The sequence below is a fragment of the Giraffa tippelskirchi genome, chromosome 2 (assembly GCF_054371585.1).
Source record: "Giraffa tippelskirchi isolate mGirTip1 chromosome 2, T2T-mGirTip1v1.2.pri, whole genome shotgun sequence".
Lineage (NCBI taxonomy): Eukaryota > Metazoa > Chordata > Mammalia > Artiodactyla > Giraffidae > Giraffa > Giraffa tippelskirchi.
This window is the reverse complement of record NC_137276.1, coordinates 222,830,646-222,845,919: the sequence shown is the minus strand read 5'-3', so window position 1 is coordinate 222,845,919 and position 15,274 is coordinate 222,830,646.

Below are 15,274 nucleotides of genomic sequence, written 5' to 3'. Positions count from 1 at the left end.
AATGACCAACATTCAACGATCTTGACATGCTGACATTTATAAACCCAGAAACAGACTAGCTTTGTAGGTGAATGTCCTCACAGGAAGTCACAGGGACACCAGAGGGACTTGCTTTTAAGCTTTGCCCACAAGATAGCCAATTAGAGAAATTACTCCAAAATCACTGCTGATGGTGACTGCAACCATGAAATTAAAAGATTCTTGCTGCTTGGAAGAAAAGCTATGACCAACCTAGACAGTATATTAAAAAACAGAGACATTACTTTGCCAACAAAGGTCCATCTTGTCAAAGCTATGGTTTTTCCAGTAGTCACGTATGGATGTGAGAGTTGGACTAAAAAGAAAGCTGAGTGCTGAAGAATTGATGCTTTTGAGCTGTGGTGTTGGAGAAGACTCTTGAGAGTCTCTTGGACTGAAAGGAGATCCAATCATTCAATCCTCAAGGAAACCAGTCCTGGATATTCATTGGAAGGACTGATGCTGAAACTGAAGCTCCAATACTTTGGCCACCTGATGGGAAGAACTGACTCATTGGAAAAGAGCCTGATGCTGGGAAAGATTGAGGGCAGGAAGAGAAGGGGATGACAGAGGATGAGATGGTTGGATGGCATCACCGACTTGCTGGACATGAGTTTGAGCAAGGTCTGGGAGTTGGTGATGGACAGAGAAGCCTGGCATGCTGCCATCCATGGGGTCACAAAGAGTCAGACACAACTGAGTGACTGAACTACTACTACTATTCCATTTTTACATACCTAGTAGGTTAACTGAGACTCCAAATGGATTCATGGGCATATATCTTTTGGTTTGTTTGTTTCGTTGCATTCATGTCCTTCTTCTTTTCTTTCACCCATTTCTTATCTCATTTTCTTCATTAGCAGAATCCCTAGACATCATAGTTTGTTCTGAAAGTTTCTTCATTAAGCCTGAAATTGTGAACTCCTATAAGTTAGGTTCCCCCTGCCCTTCACATGAGTATCTCAATTTGGACAATAAGTTACAGGATATTTTGCTTAATGGTCTCAAGCTTTCTCTTCTTGACAACCACACAGTTTCACTAATAAAGCTGAAACCTCTATTGATGTTAAAAAGCAGCCCTATCCAAAGGTGCCAAATGAAGGCAAGGGACTCCTACCCTCCATCAAAGTAATCCTGGATGAACTGGAAGGAGTTGGACTGACAGTTCAATTTGGGCATTTTGAGAAAAATTGTACACATATAGATATATGGAAATATAGGTAGAGATAGCTAGATCCTATTGCTGTAGTCTGACTTGGGCCATGCTTTCAGTAAATATCAAGGTCATGTTATCAAATGTTAATAACTGTAATAGCAGCTATCTGTTAACAGGCATGTGCTGAATCCAGGTGCATGATGTGTACTTTACAACATCTGCTCATGTAATAGTCATAGCAACCCTGAGGAAGTACTGTTTACTGAAATTCAGAGAGGTTAAGTAGTTTGCACAAAGTCATTTAACCATGAAGTAGCAAGTGGTTCAGCATAATCCTCCTCCATCATCGTAACCACAGGGCCCCCTTCCTAACTCTTGAAGACTAAGTAAGTGCATGCTAAGTCGCCCAGTCATGTCTGACTCTTTGTGACCCTTTATATCTTGTCTCTTGTCTCTGAGAATTGAATAGGTCAAATTTCAAAGGTGAAATTTTGTTGGGACACTTGATTTTGAAAGACTGTAATTATGAATGCCATTGTGTTTTCTAGGATTTGCATTCCAATGTACCCACAAGGAAGACATGCTGGCAAATTCTTCAGTAAGAGACCAAAAAATGTGACAATCTCAAAAAACACACACACACAAGATAAAGGTTTTCAAGTAACCAACATCAGAGAGAATTTTAAATCTGTCGATAATGTCTTCAGTATTTTTATATCTGTCATTAAGCTACTCCCAAACTATCTCTTAAGAGACAGGCTCCTTTTTCTTGTCTTCATGATGAATTCTGTACCCAGAGCAGCAAATTTAAATGAGGCCATTTTTAATAAAGCCATGCCAAGATTTAAAAGTAATTTAGTGGCATTAAGCATAATAAACCAAATTATAGTGATGAAAGAAACATTTTCATTAAAGCTTTAAAAATTGACACTCATAACTTTAATGCAGGGATGGGACTGAGCCTACATTGTCTCAAGGGAAGCAAGATAACAAATGACAGCTAGAATTTTAAGCTCATCATAACAAATATATAATTAGCTTTGACCTTTTCACAACATGCCAACAAATAGTGATTCATAAGCATGCATGTTGCAAATGAAATTAATTGCCAGGGTATCTTTCACTAAGATGTTTAATGATCTCATCATAGATTTCCTGGATGATTTCCTTCGGATTTCCTTCAGAAAATAATGCTACTAGAAGCCACACACCAGGTTAATTTCGTTGAACTAGAACCAACCAACATCTGCAACTTGTGTCTGGCTCATGTCTTCCGACTTGTGTGTGTATGTGCTCAGCCTCTCAGCTATGTCAGACTCTTTGTGACCTTATGGACTGGAGCCCACCAGGCTCCTCTGTCCATGGGATTCTCCAAGCAAGAATACTGATGTGGCTTGCCATGCCCTTCTCCAGGTGATCTTCCCAATCCAGGGGCAAACCCGCGTCTCTTCTGTCTCCTGCATTGGCAGGTAGACTCTTTACCACTAGCATCACCTGGGAAGCCTATCTTCCTACTTCAGTGGAAATTTTTTCTTTCCATCTCTCTCTCAACACTTCTGTCTCTCTATATCCAAACTTGACTTAGAGACTCTGGTCAAATGCCACTGACAACAGCAGTTCTTTGGTATCTTCAGGAGATTGTTTCCAGAAGCTACAGCAGATACTAAAATCTGCAGATGCCTAAGTCCTTTCTGTAAAATGGTGAAGTACAATGAACACAATCAACCTTCCATGTACATCAGTTTCACATCTGCAGATTCAGCCAACCCCAGAGTGAAATTTCCATGCAAAACCCACAGGTACAGAAGGCTGACTCTGTACTTGAAACTTCCCCTGGTTTCCTCCTGTCTCTCTCCAGTAACTTTACCTGCACTGAAGCACGTTGACCTTAAACTCATTAGGTCCACGGTGGTAAAATGTGTGTAGCAGTTTGTTTCACTCTTATTATCTGCTTCTCCACCACCACTTCCAAGCACCAGCTCACACAATTCAGGATGTCAACCCTGTTAAATGTGTAAATGAATCCACCCAAGGTAATGACATTACTGCCCAAATATAAAACTTGACTCATCTCCTCCATTCTTAAACCTTCTTGGAAAGAACTTGGACACATATTTTTCCTCCTTGTTTCTTCCTTTATGTTTTCCAGATTCTGTTTTTCTCCCCAAAGATATAACAAAATACTGCAAGTTCCCAGAAACTCACAAAGCACATCAAATCTTTCAAGCAGGTGCCCATGTTGAAGGGAGTCTTCCTGGGTAGAAATGTTTGCATTTGCCTTGGTAAATTCAGAAGTCATCTGTATAGGGAGCTCAAATCCATGCTCTGTGACAACATAGAGGGGAGGGATGGGGTGGGAGGTTGGAGAGAAGTTCAAGAGGGAGGAGACGTATGTATACCTATGGGTGACTCATGTTGATGTATGGCAGAAACCAACACAATATTGTAAAGCAGTTATCCTCCAATTGAAAATAAACAAATATAAAAAAGTCGTCTGTAATTTAAAAGACACAGAGTAACCCAGACCTTGGTGGCACTAGTGATACAGAATCTGCTTCCTAATGTGGGAGACATAAGAGATGGGGCTTTGATCCCTGGATCAGGAAGATTCCCTGGAGGAGGAAATGGCAACCCATTCCAGTATCCTTGCCAGGAGAATCCCATGGACAGAGGAGCCTGGTGGGCTACAGTCCATAGAATCGCCAAGAGTCTGACATGACTGAAGCAACTTAGCATGTAGCACGCACAACCCAGACCCTAAAAAAATGCAACATGTTACCAAAGGTGACTATACACCCACAAAATGTATTAACACAAAAGTTTAGAACTAATAGACTAAAAGGAAGGAAGGGGAAAGCGAGGAAGGAGAGGAGGAGGAAGTTTTCCTGGGTTCAGCTAAAAAGAAACTACCCCCACATTTCTTCAGAATGCTAGACTGGGGATGTGGAGATGGGTGGTTCCATTTCTCCACAGAGGAAGGAGAAAAGAAGGGCTTATACTGTAGCTCTAACTGAAAGGGGCTTCTCTGGTGGCTCAGTGGTAAAGAATCTGCCTTCTAATGCAGGAGACACAGGAGATATGGGTTCAATCCCTGGATCAGGACTATCCCCTGGAGAATGAAATGGGAACCCACTCAAGTATTCTTGTCTGGAAAAGTCCATGGACAGAGACTGGTGGGTTACAGTCCATGGGGTCGCAAAAGAGTCAGACATGACTTAGCAATTAAACAACAACAACAAAGTAGGTAGGTTGTAGCTGAGTTGGACACTCCTGACTGTAGTGATAAAATGCTAGTATCAATGATCAAAGAATTACAGGGGCTCTAACTTGTCTGAGATGGTTGATGTTGTGTTTCTTTAAAATAGAAAGATGGGCTATAAGATCAACCAAACACCTAGCCAGTTTTAATGCTCTTTGCTGTTGCTGTTCAGTCCCTAAGTTGTGTCCAAATCTTTGTGGCCCCATGAACTACAGCATGCCAGGCCTCCCTGTCCTCCATTTCCTGGAGTGTGCTCAAGTTCATGTCCATTAAGTCGGTGATGCCATCCAACCATCTCATCCTCTGTTGCCCCTTTCTCCTCCTGCCTTCAATCTTTCCCAGCATCATAGTCTTTTCCTATGAGTCAGTTCTTTACCTCAGGTGGTCAAAGTGTTGGAGCTTCAATTTTAGCCTCAGTCCTTCCAATGAATATTCAGGGTTGATTTCCTTGAGGATTGACTGGCTTGATCTCCTTGCAGGCCAAGGGACTCTTAAGTGTCTTCTCCAGCACCACAATTCAAAAGCATCAATTTAATGCTCTATGGGGCTTTAAAAGCCATTTTAATTTTTATCAAATGTGATTGCTCTTTTTACCCTTGAATTAGCAAGGAGGGCTGAAAACTTCTAACCAATGCCACAAAACATGCAGCCAGGTACACCTTTCAGGTCTTATTAACAATTGCTCTAATCATACTCCCACTATCCTTTTCTACTCTTCAGCCTATGAAAGCAGAGTCTGCAAAAGATAAAATGGGAGAGACTTTTCAGATTATCCACCTGGGAAAGTGGTACCTTTTCCCTATAAAGGAGGACTGTGCTCCCCCACTGCTATCACCAGTCATATGAAGCAGGCTCCAAGCAAGCCTGAGAAGATGGGGAGCCTTCAATGAGAAAAGACATGCATTTTACTCCCCACCAAATACTTCTGCAGTGACTTTCTCAGATGACCCTATGACCATCTGAACAGATGAAGTAGAAGATTACAGAGGAGATGGCCTTTGAACTTTAGTATGGGGACACATTAGAGCAGTTTTGTGATTTATGCAAAATGAACAGCTGAATCAGAGAAAAAGCTGGTACTCATCAATGAGTATTTTCTCTCAAACTATCATTTTTAAGACAGCATTATTCTTCACTTCAGATCTTTCCTTATCTTTATTATCTTTAGATAGTTTATTATTTTAATTCCAGCATCAATAGAATCCTCAGTGACATTTTCCACCTCACACTTATTCCAGGATCTACAATGTGGCCCCAAGACAATGGTTGGCCTTCCTTGCATTGTGCCCTAAAATTTTCATTCCAAGCTACATTGCTTTTGTAGTTTAAAATTATTTATTTAGCTATGAATCATGAAAAGATGGTAATTTTGTTAAGTCAAAATTACCTTTTACTGCCAGTACAATTAGGACATCAGAGAATTTTAGTGATAATAGGAGCAAAGGTAGAATCAATATATGATCAGAATACTAAAACTCTGCTTTTGTACAAATATTTAGTGTCAACTTTATAGGTGACTATCTAAAAGAGGTCCAAGATCATCACCTCTGCTTTGGTTGGTGGTCCACTAAGCCCCTTTAGGGGAACTGGATAGGAGATGCTTCAGAAGTTGGTGGATGCACCATAGAAGGACTGTTGGTCCTTAGGTGGGATTTTTGCCTATATTCTTCCCAATAGAAGTCTTTCTTTAAAGTTGGCTAGATCATTTCAGTTTCCTTTCAAGGGCCCAAGAGGATTTTTGAATCTTGGTTTTATGCTTTCACTGACTCATTGTTTAGCTTGGATAAATGATAAACTTTTCTCATCTTAAGTAGGAACTCCAAGACACTGTCCACTGGGGTGATTAAGGTAGTTTCCTGAGGGTTTATTTCCTGAGTTGTGGACAGCGCTAAGGGCAGCAACAATGGGGAGCTGTTACCCGTTCCCAAGTCTAAAGGACCAGTTATCAGAACCTGTAGACTACCTTGAAAGGTCATCCAGTAAGAGCTGTGGCTTCATAGGAGAAATGCATTCTTTGTAAACCTGAGGTCCAGATGGAATGGAGCCAGTGGAAACATGGTGTCACTTTTTCAAGACTCTGATTTTCTGATTGCTTCATATTGATGCAATCCAGCCCGTACCCATATTTGATCCACTAGTTAAAAGAATCCACTAGTTCTGACTCTAAAGGTCATTTCCTAAACTAGAAAACAGGCTGAAAACTGGATGTGGAGGTGCAAAGAGAGACTTCCCAGCACAATATTTTCCTTCTATATTGGGATTTATGTGGATCAATAAGTCATAAGTACCATTCAGAGCAAGAGGATTATTAGGGATTTCAAAGTGCAATCCAATGTCTCCTGAAATATAGTTTAGCTCATACAGATACCTAATATTTTAAGTTGCTTCTTAGAGAGAAAAATGGAGTGGAATAAAATCAACATAGAGAATTCTAGAAGGGGAAGGAGACAACCACATTCAAGGTGCAGAGGTGGAATTAGATTGACCTGGGGTGAGTCTCTCCTAGGCACTTACTACACGTGTGAGCTTGTGTAAATTACTTCGCTTCTGCCTGGACCTCAGTTTCCTCATATCAACAGTGTGACTGTTAAGACTATGTACATCACACCTGAGACAAAGTATTATCATTACATTATTGTGTGCTTAGTCACTCAGTTGTGTCCAACACTTTACAACTCTTTGGACTGTAAGCTGCCAGGTTCCTCTGTCCGTGGGATTTCCCAGGCAAGAATACTGGAATGGGTTGCCATTTCCTTCTCCAAGGGATCAAATCTGCATCTCCTGTGTCTCTTACATTGCAGGAGGATTCTTTACCCACTGAGCCATCAGGGTAGACATCTATTACAGCATTATTATTATTATATATTTTATTATAATTATGTATATAATAATAAGTATTATTATATATTAGAATTAAAGTCTGAAGTTAACAGGGATAGAATGAAACTCTACTAAGGAATCACTATCTGGCTCCAAAACAAAATTATGGAGAAACACAATGAGCAGCCGTGAGGTTCAATATGCAGCTCAAAATTAAACTCCAGGGACTTCCCTGGTGGTCCAGTGGTTAGGACTTCTTCCAATACAGGGGGTACAGGCTCAATAACTGGTTGGGGAACTAAGATCCCATATGCCTCGTGGCCAAAAATCTGAAACAGAAACAATATTGTAACAAAATCAGTAAAGACAAAAAAAAAAAACTGGTCCACATCAAAAACAAAAATTAAGCTCTAGTATTCAGTAGCCAAAGGATCTGCACCCCAGAAGGCAATGGCACCCCACTCCAGTACTCTTGCCTGGAAAATCCCATGGACAGAGGAGCCTGGTAGGCTGCAGTCCATGGGGTCGCTAAGAGTCGGACACGACTGAGCAACTTCACTTTCACTTTTCACTTTCATGCATTGGAGAAGGAAATGGCAACCCACTCCAGTGTTCTTGCCTGGACAATCCTGGGGACGGCGGAGCCTGGTGGACTGCCGTCTATGGGGTCGCACAGAGTCGGACACGACTGAAGCGACTTAGCAGTAGCAGGATTCATAAAGGGGTGTTTCTGCAAGCTCAGGCAGGTACTCCACACATTCATTGTCATTATTAAATTGCAACATTCATTCCTGGGTCACATCAAAGCAAATAGGTTGTAACCTGATTGCAAAGAAAAGAAAGATTTTGTCCTGAGTTTATAGCATTCCCCACGTAGCAGTCTATGAGGCATACTTATGCCTTTCAACAAGTGCGTCAGTGAGGAACTGAGCATGAAGCAAATGGCACATTCAAGGAAAGAATTGTTATTGAAGAGACTGCTTACAGAGATGGGGGCAAGAAGGAGGAAAACCAATAAGGGTTGGCAATGTCACCCTTAGGCCAGAGGGGCACTGGGAATGAATAGGCAATCAGAAGCCAGCTTTAACCTCAGGAGAGAAACCACCTGATAGGAGAGATGGCTGTAGGTAAGAGAACACAGCCTCTGTTGACAGCATAAGCCACTGTGATTAGGGAGTAGGGTATTATGGAATATTGTTTAACATGGCCTCTACACCTTCTCCAGGGACAAGCCCAACTAGAAACAGATTTTAATTTCTTGGGCTCCAAAGTCACTGCAGATAGTGACTGCAGCCACAGAATTAAAAGACGCTTGCTCCTTGGAAGGAAAGTTATGACAAACCTAGACAGCATATTAAAAAGCAGAGACATCACTTTGCCAGCAAAGGCCTGTATAGTCAAAGCTATGTTTTTTCCCCACTAGCCATGTATGGATATGAAAGCTGGACCACAAAGAAAGCTGAGTGCTGAAGAATTGATGCTTTCTAATAGTGCTGGAGAAAACTCTTGAGAGTCCCTTGGACTGCAGGGAGATCAAGCCAGTCAATCTTAAAGGAAGTCAACCCTGAATATTTATTGGAAAGACTAATGCTGAAGCTCCAATACTTTGATCACCTGATATGAAAAGCCAACTCACTTGCAAAGACCCTGATTATGGGAAAGACTGAAGGCCAAAGGAGAAGGGGGTGGCTGAGGATGAAATGGTTAGATAGCATCACTGACTTAATGGACATGAGTTTGAACAAACTCCAGGAAATGGTGAAGGACAGGAAAGACTGGTGTGCTGCAGTCCGTAGTGTTGCAAAGCATGGGACATGACTTAACAACCGAACAACTACAACTAGAAACCACATGGCCAGGGTGAGGGTGCTACAATGTGAGAGCTCAGCCTCCTTCCAAAGTGGGACAGAAAACTGCACAGAATGGCTCTGCAGGGGTGGTGGGCAACAACCAGCACAGGCTTTGTGAATTCAAACTAAAGTTAAGACCAGATGTAAAATTATCCTTAACAAAAGATGGAGCCCATATTCAGACCAGAGAAATATTGCCTAGTCTTGAGAGAACTCAAGGAAATGAAAGCTACCCAATATGTTTTAATAGAGCTGTTTGAAGCACACAGCCAAGAAACAGAAATGTCTTATTCTGCCTCTTCAGCAGCTAATTTCAAAATATTCTGGGCTTAACTTCAATGACCATTCCAGAATCCTAACTTACTCCAGGTCTCACCAGATAGTCCATGTCTCTTTCATTCCCTACTGAAATACTTGAGAAGAACTGACTCATTGGAAAAGGTCCTGATGCTAGGAAAGATTGAAGGCAGGAGGAGAAGGGGATGACAGAGGATGAGATGGTTGGATCACATCACCAACTCAATGGACATGAGTTTGAGTAAATTCCCGGAGTTGGTGATGGACAGGGAACCCTGGTGTGTTGCAGTCCATGGGGTCACCAAGAGTTGGACATGACTGAGTGACTGAACTGAACTGAAAATACTTGAGAGATAAATGACTTGAAGTTGAGCCCAAACCCTTTCTGGCCACTTGGCATCATAACTAGAAGGACCGTTCCCTGCTTACATCACATAGTCATGACAGAGGTGATATTCACAGCCCCTGCAGGATACCAGCAAACGGCCCCTTTCTGGCAGTGCTCACTGATACAGTGTGTACTGGGGCCTGACAGTTTTTCCTATTCAACTGCCCTTCTGTCCATATGTAGATCTTCTACAAAACCATTTCATGCTATATCAAGCTGAGCTCAGATAACAGAAGAGGTTATCCCTGGATGACAATGGTTCAAGTGATTGCTTCTCTTCCTACTTCTCTATGTTTTCCAAAAATCTTTGATAGTTGAGTTTTTATTTTTGTTTTTCTAAATCCAAAGAGTGTCCTATGTTTTCTTCTAAGAATTTTATAGTGTCCAGTCTCACTATAAGGTCTTTAATCCATGTTGAGCTTACTTTTGTCTATGGTGTTAAAGAATGCTTTAATTTCATTTTTTCACATAGCTGTCTAGTTTCCCCAGCATCATTTAATGAAGATACTGTCTTTTTTTCACTGTATAGTCATACCTCCTTTGTTGTAAATTGGTTGATCATTGGTACATGAGTTTATTTCTGGGCTTTCTATCCTGTGCCATTGATCTGTATTTCTATTTTTATGTCAGTACTATACTGCTTTGATGACTATAGCTTTGTAATATAGTATCAGGTCAAGGAGTCAGCTCTGTTTTTCTTTCTCAAGATTGCTTTGACTATTTGGGGTCTTTTGTGGCTCCATACAAATTTTAAGATTTTTTTTTATAGTCACTAAGGATAACAGTGTGGCGGTTATGCAGCACTGGAGCAACTTTCAGGAAATACTCTGCATCCAAGGGCAAAGGAGAAATCCCAGAAAGATGCTAGGAGGGGTGAAATCATGTGTAAAAATCAAACCACATACCAGCCAGAGACGCTCAGAGGGCTCAAACAAATCTTGTGCACACCAGTACACAGAGACGCCAAAGAGACTGAGACAGAACTGTGTTTGAGTGTCTCCTGCAGAGATACAGGTCAGCAGTGGACTGCTGCAGGGGCAGGGGCTCTGAGTGTAATAGACCTGGGTATGGCATAAGCCCTCTTGGAGGAGATCACCATTAACCACACCATCATTTCAGTTCAGTTCAGTTCAGTCGGTCAGTCATGTCCGACTCTTTGCAACCCCATGGACTGCAGCACGCCAGGCCTCCCTGTCCATCACCAACTCCCAGAGCTTACTCAAACTCATGTCCATTGAGTCAGTGATGCCATCCAACCATCTCATCCTCTGTCGTACCCATCTCCTTCCACTTTCAATCTTTCCCAGCATCAGGGTCTTTACAAATGAGTCAGTTCTTCGCATTAGGTGGCCAAAGTAATGGAGTTTCAGCATCAGTGTCAGTCTTTCCAATGAATATTCAGGACTGATTTCCTTTAGGATGCACTGGTTGGATCTCCTTGCAGTCCAAAGTACTCTCAAGAGTCATCTCCAACACCACAGTTCAAAAGCATCAATTCTTTGGTGCTCAGCTTTCTTTAACAGGCAAATTTGGCCTTGGAGTACAGAATGAAGCAGGACAAAGGCTAAAAGAGTTTTGCCAGGAGCATGCGCTGGTCATAGCAAACACCCTCTTCCAACAACACAAGAGAAGACTCTACACATGGACATCACCAGATGGTCAATACAGAAATTAGATTGATTATATTCTCTGCAGAGAAAGATGGAATAGTTCTATATAGACAGCAAAAACAAGACTGGGAGCTGACTGTGGCTCAGATCATGAACTCCTTATTGCCAAATTCAAACTTAAATTGAAGAAAGTAGGGAAAACCCCTAGACCATTCACTTATGAATTAAATCAAATCAAGGGATTAGATCTGATAGACAGAGTGCCTTAAGAACTATAGATGGAGGTTCATGACATTGTACAGGAGACAGGAATCAAGACCATCCCAAAGGAAAAGAAATGCAAAAAGGCCAAATGGTTGTCTGAGGAGGACTTACAAATAGCTGTGAAAAGAAGAGAAGAGAAAAGCAAAGGATATACCCATTTGAATGCAGAGTTCCAAAGAATAGCAAGGAGAGATGAGAAAGCCTTCCTCAGTTATCCATGCAAAGAAATAGATGAAAATAATAGAATGGGAAAGACTAGAGATCTCTTCAAGAAAATTAGAGATACCAGGGGAACATTTCATGCAAAGACGGGCACAATTAAGGACAGAAATGATATGGACCTAACAGAAGCAGAAGATATTAAGAAGAGGTGGCAAGAATGCACAGAAGGACTATACAAAAAAGATCTTCAAGACCCAGATAATCATGATGGTGTGATCACTCACCTAGAGCCAGACATTCTGGAATGCAAAGTCAAGTGGGCCTTACGAAGCATCACTATGAAGAAAGCTAGTGGAGGTGGTGGAATTCCAGTTGAGCTATTTCAAATCCTGAATGATGATGCTTTGAAAGTGCTGCACTTAATATGCCAGCAAATTTAGAAAACTCAGCAGTGGCCACAGGACTGGAAAAGGTCAGTTTTCATTCCAATCCCAAAGAAAGGCAATACCAAAGAAAGTTCAAACTACCACACAGTTGCTCTCATCTCACATGCTAGCAAAGTAATGCTCAAAATTCTCTAAGCCAGGCTTCAAGAGTACATGAACCGTGAACTTCCAGATGCTCAAACTGGATTTAGAAAATGTGGAGGAACCAGAGATCAAATTGCCAACATCTGTTGGATCATCAAAAAAGCGAGAGAGTTCCAAAAAACATCTACTTCTGCTTTACTGACTATGCCAAAGCCTTTAACTGTGTGGATCACCAGAAACTGTGGAAAAATTCTTCAACAGATGGGAATACTAGAGCACTGACCTGCCCCCTGAGAAATCTTTATGCAGGTAAGAAGCAACGGTTAGAACTGGACATGGAACAACAGACTGGTTCCCAATTGGGAAAGGAATAGGTCAAGGCTGTATATTGTCACCCTGCTTATTTAACTTATATGCAGAGTACATCATGCTAAATGCCAGGCTGGATGAAGCACAAGTTGGAATCAAGATTGCTGGGAGAAATAACAGTAACCTCAGATATGCAGATGACAGGACCCTTATGACAGAAAGTGAAGAACTCAATGAAAGTGAAAGAGGAGAGTGAAAAAGTTGGGTTAAAACTCAACATTCAGAAAAGTAAGATCATGGCATCTGGTCCCATTACTTCGTGGCAAACAGATGGGGAAGAGTGGAAACAGTGACAGATTTTATTTTGGGGGGCACCAAAATTACTGCAGATGGTGACTGCACCATGAAATTAGAAGACACTTCTTGCTCCTTGGAAGAAAAGTTATGACCAACCTAGACAGCATCTTAAAAAGCAGAGATATAACTTTGCCAACAAAGTCCATCTATTCAAGGCTATGGTTTTCCAGTAGTCATGTTTGGATGTGAGAGTTGGACTATAAAGAAAGTTAAGCGCTGAAGAATTGATGCTTTTGAACTGTGGTGTTGGAGAAGACTCTTGAGAGTCCCTTGGGCTGCAAGGAGATCAAATCAGCCCACCCTAAAGAAGATCAGTCCTGAGTGTTCATTGGAAGGACTAATGCTGAAACGGAAACTCCAATACATTGGCCACCTGATGCGAAGAGTTGACTCATTTGAAAAAACCTTGATGCTGGGAAAGATTGAGGGCAGGAAGAAAAGGGGACAACAGAGAATAAGATGGTTGAATGACATCACCAACTCAATGGACATGAGTTTGGGTAAACTCCGGGAGTTGGTGATGGACAGGGAGGTCTGGTGTGCTGTGGTCCATGGGGTCGCGAAGAGTCAGACATGACCTAGCGACTGAAAAGAACTGAACTGAAAGTTAAAGTCAGCAAAACCAGAGTGGTTTTGGCAAAAAAGAAAAACAACAACAAAAAATTAAAAAATAAAGCAGGAAAATAACTAATAGAGCAAATAAAATTCAGAGAAAGATGCACATTTATATGAGAAATTAATATATGATAAGGCTGGAACCATAAATTAATGGGTAAGGATGAAGGACAGTTTGTTCAATGGATGATGAAGTCAAAAATGATTCAATATGTGAAAAAAATGGAAGTGTGCACCAATGCTTGCAGTTCAGTTCAGTTGAGTTGCTCAGTCGTGTCTGACTCTGCTTCCCCGTGGAGTGCAGCACACCAGGCCTCCGTGTCCATCACCAACTGCCGGAGTTTACCCAGACTCATGTCCATTGAGTTGGTGATGCCATTCAACCATCTCATCCTCCATCATTCCCTTCTCCTCCCACCTTCAATCTTTCCCAGCATCAGGGTTTTTTCAAATGAGTCAGCTCTTCACATCAGGTGGCCAGAGTATTGGAGTTTCAGCTTCAACATCAGTCCTACCAATGAACACCCAGAACTGATCTCCTTTAGGATGGACTGGTTGGATCTCCTTGCAGTCCAAGGGACTCTCAAGAGTCTTCTCCAACACCACAGTTCAAAACCATCAATTCTTCAGCACTCAGCTTTCTTTATAGTCCAATTCTCAGATTCACACATGACTACCAGAAAAACCATAGCCTTGACTAGATGGACACTTGAAGGTGGACTCTAAATGTGAAATGTGTGACCTGACTTCTTAATAAGCATTTTTTTTAAAAATGGAAAGCAAATAGACAAGTTTAATTTCAAAAATATTCTTCAAGACATAATCACAATGGAAAAAAAACATGAGCAAAGAACATGACTCAGCAGTTTTCAGAAGCAGAAACTCAAGGGTTGACAAGAATATGACAAGATGTCCAAACTCATTACATTGTTATGTGTATGTGCTCAGTCGTGTCTGACTCTTCATGACCACATGGACTGTAGCCTGCCAGGCTCCTCTGTCCATGGAATTTTGCAGGCAAGAATGCTGGATTGGGTTGTCACTTCCTACTCCAGGAGATCTTTCCAACCCAGGGATCCAACCCACATTTTTTCCATCTCCTGCATTGGCAGGCAAATTCTTTACCACTAAGACCACCTGGGAAGCCCAATATCATTAGCCATTGAAGAAATAAAAATTAAAACTACAAGATATATTTTTGTATACATATTTGTCTACTGGAAAAGAAATGGAGATGGAGTCGTGGGGACTAAGATATCCTTATGCACTGTTGGTGAAAGCAGGCTGGTATCGATGTTCCAGAGTGCAAAATAACACTTCTTCATCAAAATGAGCATGTACATGTCCAATGACCAAGAAATTCCATCTCTGGGTTTATGAATCTAAAATATTTTCACACAGGTCCACAGAATATATAAGAAAGGAGATGTTGGGACTTCCTGGTGACCCAGTGGTTAAGACTCCGTGCTTCCGAAGCAGGAGAATTCAGTTCCTGGATGGTGAACTGATTCCACAGGCTGCATGGCATGGCCAAAATTTGTTTTTAACTTTTTTTAAAAAAAAAATATTGATTTAAAAAAAAAAAGAAAGATGTTAACTGCAGCATTACTTTTGGTGGCAGGGAGCTAGAGGTTGTCAA